Source organism: Natator depressus, chromosome 24 (genome assembly GCF_965152275.1).
Source record: "Natator depressus isolate rNatDep1 chromosome 24, rNatDep2.hap1, whole genome shotgun sequence".
NCBI classification, from domain to species: domain Eukaryota; kingdom Metazoa; phylum Chordata; order Testudines; family Cheloniidae; genus Natator; species Natator depressus.
The window spans coordinates 4,253,722-4,264,884 of NC_134257.1; the positions used below are offsets into that span (position 1 = coordinate 4,253,722).

Sequence of the window (11,163 nt, forward strand, 5' to 3'; positions counted from 1 at the left end):
AGGTCTTAATGCAATTTATACGACACGGCAAGAGCCAATCTACACTGCAAAACAAAATTAGTTCTCCTGGCACTGTTGCACCTGGGGTATAGATGGACCCTCTCTGAGGTCATGGTGAAAAGTGACAGAAGCCAAGAGGCCAGCACTCTGGATCACTGCTAGCAGCATTATAAAGGGACAACCCAGCAGAGTTTTGTTTCATATTAAAAAGAACCACCAGATCTCAACAATACAGATGCTTCGGGGCATGAGCCACCAGGTGAGGTCAGGAAGAAATCTCTATTTTTACAACACAGCACTGCACAATCTCGCACCATCTGCGGAGAGTTACACCTGCCCCTGAGGCACCCACTCACTTCTAGAGAGGAGATACAAGGCTAGGCAGAACATCCGAGCGTCCCGAGTGCACAGGTTAGTTGAAAAACCAATATAATTTCCAGCCAAACCCACAAAAATGTTGGATTATGGGCTGAAATTTTACAATTGTTGAAAAAACAAACATTTGCTCAGTTTTTTGACAAAAAAAAAAAAAAACAATCATTAGCATATCTATCCCCCCAGCACTGCTGCAAGGCAGGGCCATGCCCCAGACGGGGAAACCAAGGCACTGAGAAGCTAAGTGACATGTCCCAGGTCGCACACAGAGTCTGTGGCAGAGGTGGGAATTGACCCTCTAATGCCAAAGCCCCAGCCCCCCCCCCCCCCCACACACACACACACTAACCGCTAGGCCATAATTCCTCTGCTTTGCTCTGCCTCTCAGCCCCGCTCTGTCCTTGCACTGGGGAGGTGCCTCGACCAAAAACGGATGCCCTGGGATCAATTATGTCACAGCTCCAAGGGGTGGGAGATTCCCCATCTCGCGTGGCTTTAGACCCTGCTCCCTGGAGCCCCCCCTTCTGCTGCCCCACTCAGAGCTGCTCTTCCTACCCAATGGGACCATGTGCAACTGCCCTGTACCCAAGCGCTGCGGGGTGGGAACAGCACAGGGTGGTGCTTCAGCGGGAAGATGCCAAGCAGGGATACTTCTGCATGGGGAATCTGTCGGACAGCGGAGCTGTGGCTAAAGGGGGCACGGAGTGGCAGGGTCTTAGATCAATGGACTTGAACTAATTGGGGAATCCTCTGACATCCCCATCCCCCCCCCACCTCCGTAACACACACACACCCAGTATCACTGGATCATACACAACCCAGCGCTGATCTATACACACACTTTCCCCAAGCCACCCCCCCGCCTCTGTGTGTGCCCCTGTGCAACACACACTCCTCCTTCCCCTGCACCTCCAGGCCGCTGCAAAGATTGGAGACAACTTTCCCAGGCAACACACAACGCTCCCTGCGCACAACAGCACAAAGGGTTACAGACACCCACCCTTTCCGAGCACACACACACACACACACTGTGAGCTCTACATACACACAACACACATCCCCTTCCCCAGCATACACACAATGCTTCCAGTACACACCACACATCCCTCCCTACGATACGCCCACCATTGCAAGTTCTATACACACACACACACACAAACACACCCCTTTCCCAGCAAACACACAACACCATAGATTATATACAACCCGCTTCCCAGCATGCACCCACCCCGGCCAATTCTGTAGACACAACACCACCCTCCCCCCCCCTTCCGCATCATACACACAACGCTGCGAAGATCTCACACACACCCCTTCCGCATCATGCACACCACCCTCCAACACACAACACTACAAACCCTTCTATCTACACACCCCTTCCTAGCACACACACCCCTGCCACTGTGCCCCCGCACGCCCCACGGCGAATCGCAGCACACACCACTGCAGCGCTGCACACCACACACACCACACACACGTACACAGCTGCTAGAAGTAGGGGGGCAGGGGGGAGCTGCCACCCCCTGGCTAGAGGCGGTTTCCATCCTAGGCAGGATTTGCAGTTTGGGTCCATGGCTCTCAGCACCCCGCGCTACACACATTGTGCAGGGCGCGGGGACACACACACACATTTATGCAACACGGGCTACGCTGCAACCGACCCACACACACACACACTCCGCCCCTTTGCGCGCCTGCGGCTGGATCGGACGGACGGACAGACCGACAGACAGACAGACATTTGCAGGACCCATTGAGCCGCCCCGCCTGGCTGCTCCAGAGCTAGGACCCTCCCTGTCCCAGCCAGGCACTGGGGCCCCCCACCCACCTGTCCGGGGCAGGACCCCGGTGGGGCCCCCTTAAAGCCATGCCATGGCCGGGCAGGGAGCCTGGAGAAAGTGCTCCCCGCGCAACTAGGCGTAAAACTCCCCGGGGGGGGGGGTTGGTTGGTTGGCTGCCCCCTCCCGCCCCGGGTCCCAACGCACCTGCAGCCCCAGGCTGCCGCTCACCTGCCGCCTTGCGGGGGGGTAAAGTCCCAAAGAGGGAGGTGGGGCCGCAGCGAGGGATCCTCTGAAAATTTTAACTCCCAGCCTGGAGCGTGAAAATCCTGCCCCGGAGGGTGGTGGGGCTCTGGCTGGCCTGCCCCCGCTGCACAAGGGCAGCCCCCCCCCCGGCCTGCCCCCGGGGGACACCCCCACACCCACACTTCTAGGGGAGCTCACACCCCCTAGCCCTGCTGCCAGGGCCTCAGCCAGTGCCCATTGGCCCCGGGGGAAAGGAGGCCGGCTGGCCACTGGGAGCGTAAATTGTGCCCCTGGTTTTTAATACAGGATTTTTAAAAAATGATCAGTGAGGCAGCTGATCTGCCCAGGACTGGCTGCGGCTGGAGGGAAGGGCTGATGCTGGGTAGGTTCCAGTCCTAGTACAATAGCAACCAGACACACACACACACACACACACACCCGCCATGGCGGCCCTGCTGTGCTTGGGGCTGTACGGACAGTTGGGGTGACACACTCCTGGCCCCAAGAGCTTCCAGGCGAGACTGACAGAGAACACGTGGGAGGGGTGAACTCAGGGGAAGGTACAGCCCCAAGGTCAGGTCACTCCAGCTCTCCTGAGGGTCATGGGGGAAGGGGGACCCTAGCCACTAGTCCCCACTACCTCTCCCTTACTGTGACCTAGGGCCAGAAATGGGAATGACTCTCGGATCCTCCCCAACCCCAGTTCCAAGCACAGCATGCCCAAGGAGGGCTCAGCCTGGAAGCTGCTTGTCTGTTCTGTGTTTGTACAGCACCTAGCGCCCGTTGGGGGGGAGGGGAGAGTGAAGTTAGGGTTAAATTTGGGTGGGGGCTGGACTGGGGCAGGAAGAGCCCTTAAGATTCTTTCCCCCCACTCCCAAAGCTACAAAGCAGACCCCTCTCCTAGGACCACTGCAGAGCCGGTGACAGCTGACTGCTTGCACCATGGGGCAGCCCCACTGCCTCACTCTGGGGTGGGGGGTGGGGAACAGCTCCTGCTTGTGGGAAAAGGAAGAGAGGATTTCAACTGGAGGCTTAAAGCAGGAAATGACCAGCGTGGGGAAGATGTGGGGGGGGGGGGGGGGAATAATTTAACCGCAACCAGGAGATTCCCCCCAACCCCACCCCACTCCTGAAACCCACTGGGCCTTGGGGGCTGGTTGGAGAGAAGCCTCGAGGCCCAGCTCTAAGAGCTTGGGGAGGGGGCTGGTGGGAGTGGAGAGTTATTTAAAGCCAGGGATTGTGGGCAGCTTGGGGTTGCTCTGATCCTCTGCCCTCTCCAGGAACTGGTCCCAGCAGGGCAGGGAGCCCCGATGCTGGATCATGGCCCAGCTGTTCATCCATGGCGGGGGGGAGATGGGAAGAGCAGGAGACCCCCAAAAACCTCCCTGGATCCCCACCTGCTCTCCCTTACACAACACAACCCCACCACCCCCAACTCCCCTCCTCAACAACGTCCCTCACCGCGCCTGGGGTCAGCCCTCCACAAGACAAACACAGACGCTTTGGGATCCATGGGGCAGCTGTCTGGCCTGCTGGCTGCCGCCCCCTATGGAGAGAGGCACCCACCTTGCAGGGGGGGTGGACAAGAGGCAGGGCCCTTGCATTGATCAGGATCCTGTCCAAAGCTTCTGGGGAGCAGGGAGCCCCCCACGACTGGAGAAAGGCCGGGGCTGATGAAGGGAGAGGGAACTCAGGCCAGGATCAGAGGAGGTCCCGCAGGGAGAGCTGAGTTCGAGGGGTGAGGTGCTTAGGCCGAGGTCCATGTTACGCTTGGAGGGTCTGGACGCCGATTTAGGGCCCTCTCTCAGAGGCAGGGGCGAGACGCAGGCAGGGGCCCCGGGAGCCTGAGCCTTCTCTGCACACCGTAGCCTGACGAACGTCCCAGCACAGCTCCCCCACCCGGGCCACTCCCCCACCCGGGCCACCGCGCTCACTTCCCCTTCCGAGGGCTGGAGGTGACCGGCAGGACTTCTGTATTCTCGAGTAATCGGTTCCTGCTCGCCCTTCCCTTGTCTGGCTCCCGTGGCCGGGGGGAGGCTGCAAAACCAGTTTGAGATTAGATTAGGGCAATTTGGAGTAACCCTAATGCAGCCAGCTGCCTGTAATACCCCCTCCGGCATACACACCCCCTACTGACCCAGCCAGGGATTGCAGCAGGTTATTAGTTTGGACTGCCCTGTTCTGCAACGAGCAACACACGTGCAGTCTAGGGGACGTATCTGAGGCTCAGGGAAACAGCAAGGCAAGAAAGAACGAATAGCAAGTTACTACGAGAGACCCCGAGATAACAGAGCATCAGGCCCCATCTCACCACTCCCCACCATTTCTGATGCTTGGCTGGGGCCAGGTGATCATCAAGTCTTCAGTTCAGTGGCCAATTCGGAAAAGCCTGATTTTGAACCACCCACACAGAATAATTTTTGTTTACTTTAGGGGAGGGGTTGTTGTTTTTTTTAATAGGTTTAATGGTTTTTAAAATCAAAGCGAAGGTAAATTCCTAACTGTCTTTCTGACACAAAGTGAACCCATGTCGACCTTGCTCATTTCCCACCCCATCCCCCAGCCGAAACTATTTACCACATTTGATGCAACTTTCCCCCGCCTCCATTCTTGGTTCCTCCCGAGCGCCGAAAGAAAAGAGGAAAGATTTCACACACAAAAGGAAAAATCGAGAATGATCTTTGTTAAAGTGTCTCCTTCCCCCGCCATTCTGCCGGGTCTGGCTCTTGTCTATGTGAGACAGCATGGGCTAGTGGGTAGAGCAGACGATTCCTGGGGTCTGTTCCCGGCCCTACCCCTGCATGCTGCATGCCCCATGTTGCTGCATGCCCCTGGGCCAAAACGATTGTTTCTGTCCCAGAAGCACCTAGAGAGCTCACCCAGGGCTCTGTCCCCTAGGCCACGCTGCTAAAAACCACTGCCCTGCTGAGCACACACAAGGCCCTGGGTAAACAGCAAGTTCAAGGTTGTTCAGCTGGCCGTTCAAGGGCAGGGTCTTCCCCCAACAGGAAAAAAAAACACCTGGCTGATTGCCCGCAGAATTCCCAGTGCATGGAGCTCAGCAAAAGCCCCGAGATCCTGGGTAGCACGCGGCCCTTGTTGGGAGGCGCTGAGCTGCTAAATGCTAAGAACGCAGCCCTGGCCTTTCCTCCAGGCAGGGCTTGTGGTGCAGGCAGGACTGATGGCTAGTTTTATCTCAAGAGAAAAGGACACGGTGGCCCGAATCCACAAGTGGCGCAAATCAGCATCGCTCTATTGACGTCAAAGGGCCCGATTCTCATCCGTACGTTCATTTGTCAGCTGGCGGCATGAATTCCAGGGACACTCACTTCAAGACCACCTTGCTCTGCCAGGGAGGGGCAAAGGGGCCCCAGTGCAAACCAGAATCAGGGCTTGAGGAGCTGCGTTATTTGCACTATCTGGGGATCCAGCCCCATGACTCAAGTGGCTGGAGGAAGAAGAGATGAAAAGGGGAATCTTTGGGTGCAGGGAGGAGGAAACATGCCAGAAACTCAACGGGGAGGGAAAACAGGTCTCTGACAAAGGACTAGGTGCTAGAGGCAGCCAAAATCCCAGGGCTTCAGCAGCAGGAGCTGCTGGTTGCTATCGCAAATGCTGCTTTGCCCTGTTACTCTCGCAGGGCTTCCCAAACACTAACCAAGTCCTTTTGGGGTCCAGCCTATTTTTCCAGAAGGGAGAAACCGAGGCACAGAGCAGGGAAGGGACTTGCCCAAGGTTGCAAAGCGGGCCAGTGGGCCATGTTTCCTCCATTCTCTGATCAGCTGCATCCCCCAGCCCAGGCTCCCATCCCCTGCCCAGAGCGGAACGAAAGACTAAAGAGAAGATGCTCATTCTGCGGCAGGGGACTTAGCAGAAGCATCCAGATATGACAGAATGAGGAGAGCTTTGATCCTGGGACCTGATTCTCCCAAAGCAGGGGGTGCAGGAATGAGGGGGCGCAGGCTGGCCAGGAGAAGCCTGGAATAGCAGCTGGGAGTCAGGACTGAGGGGCATGGGCAGAGCGGTGGAGGGGAGCCCAGGGTGGGCTAGCAGGGGGCTGCGGATCAGCATTGAGGAGCATTAGCAGAGCTGCTGAGAGCATCCAGATTTTTCAGAACTGTCCCTTTAAATCTGAACACAATGGACAGTCCCTTGATTAAGGGAGTGGGGAGGTGGCCCTAGGCTATATTTACGGACATGAACATATGTTGCAGTTGCTAAATTCCAGACATTGTTTGTGTTCTAAGTGGGATGAAACTTTGATGGGAAGATCTTGGCAACAGTGGGCCAGGCTGCTGCTCCCTCTGCCAGGGGCCAAATGGAAACAGATAATATACTCCAGTTATCTGACATCAGGCTAGGAGCTGTTATCCCGACTGGTTGGCATAGGACATCCGGCACTGTCCAGTTCCCTGACTGGCCCCAGACTGGTGTTGGTGTCCTGCCCAGAAGGGAGACAATATGGTTAGGGCAACAGATCAGAACCCAGGCATCCTGATTCCTAAACTCGACTGTGGGAGGAGGGGCATGTCGTCCAGTGGTTAGAGCAGGGGACTGGCAGACTTCTGGGTTATAGTCTCAGCTCAGGGTCGGAGCAGAGCTGGACTGGGAGTCAAGACATCTGGGTTCTATTCCTGGCTCCGTTTGACCCTGACCAAGTCACTTGCTCTCTCTGGGCTCAGTTTCCCCATATATAAAAGGGGGTTAATAACACTCCTGGGGGGTTCAGGGCATGAATGGGGGCTCAGAGACCACAGCCATAGGGGCTGGCAAGGTATCGAGGCACAAAGGAAACATGCGTCACTTGAACGTGAACTTTTAGCAGGCTTGTTTCTGAGGCACGAGTGGGAGCTTTGAACCTAAAACCAAAGGGGTTCTGCTCTCTTCTCCCCTCTGAAACCAGATCACCAAATCTGGCACAGCCCTGCTGCCTTTAATCATAAATATCTACCCACATTCATCCCAGCCTCCATTCTGTCCCTGCACCTTCAACCTGCTCTAGAATGGAGCATGAATTAAATGACAGAGCTAGGGGAGTGTTACTGTCCCCATGCTAACGTTAGGGAAACTGAGGAACAAGACAGTCATGCCCTAAGCCTCTGACTGTCAGAAGGTGGGACTGGACGACAGGGGATGGATCACTCGCTAATTGCCCTGTTCCGTTCATTCCCTTGGAAGCATCTGCACTGTCAGAAGACAGGACACTGGGCTAGATGGACCTTTGGTCTGACCAAGCATGGCCATTCTTATGATCCAGGGGCAAGCTCCAGATAACTGCCGTGGGTTCATGATGCTTGCAGAAGGAGGAGGGGAGGGAGCTGGCAGTTTTTTCACTGCCTGGGCTGACAGTGTTTTGCGGATGGCGTGCGGTGTTGCTGTTACAATCCACAGGAATTCCATTCGGGAACCAGTCAGAAGGGAGGGGAGGCATGCTAAGTGGCTAAGAGCCTGAGCCATACCCACCATTAAGCTTGAGATAGTGCAGCTGTTCCCCAGGACCAAAAAATACAAACAGACCTTCCAACCCGTCCAGAGCCAAGTACATTTAACAGCATCATCATCCTGACCACCTACTCCTCATCGGGCAGGGTTTGTCAGCAGATCTCAAAGTGCTTTACAAGGAAGTCACAATCTTTATCCCCATTTTCCAGATGGGGAAACTGAAGCACTGAGAGGAGATGTGACTTGCCCACAGTTATCCAGCAGGCCAGCAGCAGGGCCAAGAACAGAATCCCAGACCAGTGCACTGTCCACCAAATAGGAAGCGCCCAGATCTGATGCAATTTCAGAGCCAGGTCAGCTACCCGGAAGCCCACTACACCACTTCTTAGCTATCACTGGAGCAGCAGGAGACTTTGAAAACCTGCAGGGCCAGGTCTTCAGCTGTGCAGCCAATGTTCCTCACCTCTGTCCTTGTTGGGATCCCCTCGAAGGGCTAACGGGGAGTTTGGTCTCCGTGACCCAAGAAGATCACCAGCCAGAGCTAGTCAGTTACGTGCCACGTTGACACCTGGCCTGCTGGAACGCAGTCTGAGACTGACCCGTTTCAGAGAAGGCACTGGACATATGTTAGGTGGTTCTGTTGCTCTTTCAGCCCGAGCATTTAGCCAATATTCAGGGCCTTGCTGGGTCATTCAGAAACCGATGATACAAGGCAATCCTGTTTATTTACAAAGAATGAGCACAAAGTCTCGTGCCCCTGAACACAGTAGGAACAAACAACAGCCGTCAATTTCCTTGTTCAGTAATCCCCATGCCTGACCCTCCAGTGCGTTCTGTGCCCAAGAAGCTCTGTCTCTGCTCTCTCTCAGTGCCATTCGCGATACTGCTTCTCTTGCTATCTGTTGTTCACACACCCAGCTTGCCTAACACTCACCTTGCCCCAGCCTTTGCAGTCAGGGAACCCTTCAGCCCACACAACTTAGACCTCGATCAGACCTCGCCGCTCGTTGCCTTGGGCGGTGGCTTCTATTGTTTCCAGCTCTCACTGTGTAAAAGGGGCTTAGTTACTCCTTCCCTTTAGCCTGGAAGAAGGCTGCTTAGCTTTAACCAGGTCTGTGATTGTCTTAGATTAAAGGCCTGCTTGGTAGCCATTAACATATCCTGGCATAACAGTAACAGCAACCTACAAGAGAAAAGGCTCCATAACCTACACAGACATTGATTTCCAGAAGGCTTCAAACGGGATTTAAAACCAGTCACCACCCGGGGCTGCGTTGTTTTCAGCTGGGTAAAACCCACATCATTGTCAAGCCAGGGAATTGTGAATTTAACTCAACAGCGCTAGCAATCAAAGCGGTCTGCTCCAGACAGACCCCACCAGCAAAGCTCAGGAGGTTTCTGCAGCATCTGCCACTGTTCCCAGTGACAGCTACCTATCTGCTCCCATTGATAAGAATCCCCTCCTGGTACCTGATCTAAAAATAAATCAGCACGCCCTGCTGTTGCCCACAGGAGCTGTTTACTGAAATCAGCCTCATCTCCACTAAGCAGCTGCACAATATTATTTGCATCATTCAATAAAGAGGAAAATAAGCCGGCCAGATTTGCCATGTAAATTTCCAAATATGGAATCTCACTTTCAAAATACCTCGGTATCCAAATGGGGGGGAATGAGGGGGACTGACAAAACTGATAAGAGCCATGGAGAAAGAGATGACTCAACCATTTGATACAGACATGCCTCTCTCCCCCGTCCCACTAGCAAACAGCAGGGAAAGCAGCCCATGAGTGAGAACAAACAACAGCTTTGCAAAATTCTGCTCCATTCAGGCAAGTAAAAACATCCTTTGCTTTTTCTCTGGAATGGGCAAATAGTTTCGGTGCATGGAATGGTAAATGCTCGTGCCTCAGCCGGGGAAGATATGGACCTCTTGGGGTCCGTCCAGCCCTGTATTTCCCTGACTCGATTTCTATGACTATTTTGCAGACCCTGTTCTGAAACTTGCCAGATTAAAAGGATCACAACAAGATGGTAGGTCACCTCCCACACCTTATCACTGACCAGAACATCCCCTGAGATCTTCCCCACTGCAGCAAAACCGTGCAAAGCCAGATCCCCTGCTCCTGTAAGTTAGCATCACTCCACTGACTTGGCTGCAGCCCCGCTGAATTACACCGGCTGGGGATCTGCTGATTACAAAGACAACCACCTGTTTGCTTTGGGTGGATGAGAACAAACTCTGTGTTGCATCCATCCTTACTCACCAAGTTCTCGGCTCACAGTAATTGTGCTCCTCTTGTGTTTCTTTGGAACCAGCCTCCTGGTGGCTTGTGACTGCTTCCTTTCCAGAAATCCCACCACACACAGAACCAGTACAGGAGAGTCACTCCAGAATTTTCCTGGACAGCAAGACGTCTGGTCTCCCCAGCGTGTAGGCAGCTCAGATGAACCAGCTCCAGTTAGTTTTCTGTTGAGAGGCGATATATGAAAGACCTCGGATCATCTATGACACCTCTCCTGGTGGGGAATTCTGGCCAGTTTCCTCTGATATTGACCAATCCCAGCTGTTTCGTTCCTCCTCCTCTTTATTTAACTACCACCCCCAGACTCAGCAAAGCAGGCTCCAAATAAAGTGACTCAGAGTCCCTAGATTTTTATGGGATTTAAAAAAAAACAAAAAAAAGGCAGCAAACTCTGAAATGAGCAAGACCCTGAGAAAACCTGTTAAAAAAATATGATCCTTCCATCAAGTTCTCTTGAGAAAGCCCTGAGATAGGCCTTCCCAAAAATCATGGCCAACAGCAAGCAGAAGCTAGGACAGGTTTCTTAAGGTCACTCGAAGCAGCATTGCCCGGTGCCTTGATTTCTCCCGGAGCTGGAACAGCAAATCCAAGGGTATTTGAGTCCAGCTGTTCCCAGAACCACAGGATCTCCTGCCTTCTGCTTAGCCCTCGCTGAACTCAGAGAGCAGGGCGAATCAGCTGTAAAAAAGACTTCTCTTCCCCTTTCTCTGCTTTGCTCTGTGGCTCAGAAGCTGGGGGATTGCAAACAGGAAACCTGTTTGACAGATAAAAATATTCTAACCAAAATGCCCAGAGGGGAACCAGGGTAAGGCTGGGAGGCTGCTGAGGTGTGAAAAGAAAGAGGAGGGACAGATCTCTTAAGGTAGAATAAAACTGCATGTCACATGTGGGGGGACTTTAACCCCAGCCGGCTAAAGGACATTGGAACTGCAGGGATTCCACCAACACAGACATGCCACAACAGCGTGATTGTGCATTTGAAGCCCCATCCATGAAGTGCTAGGTGCTGTCCAGGCAT

General features: G+C 54.1%; 1 protein-coding gene across 5 annotated transcripts in view; it reads right to left on the minus strand.

Annotated features, from left to right (window-relative positions):
* Positions 1-10,780, minus strand: part of LOC141977300 (death-associated protein kinase 2-like) — a 29,398-nt gene extending 18,618 nt beyond the window's left edge. Inside the window, exon 1 of one of the 5 annotated variants that reach the window (XM_074938705.1) lies at positions 10,107-10,780. The gene's annotated coding sequence lies outside the window, so the exon portion shown is untranslated. Of the gene's footprint in view, positions 1-2,203; positions 2,220-2,360; positions 2,384-10,106 lie in introns of those variants that run through there. The other 4 variants (XM_074938707.1, XM_074938708.1, XM_074938710.1 and 1 more) reach the window with 4 other exon arrangements.
* Between the last annotated feature and the right edge of the window lie 383 nt (positions 10,781-11,163).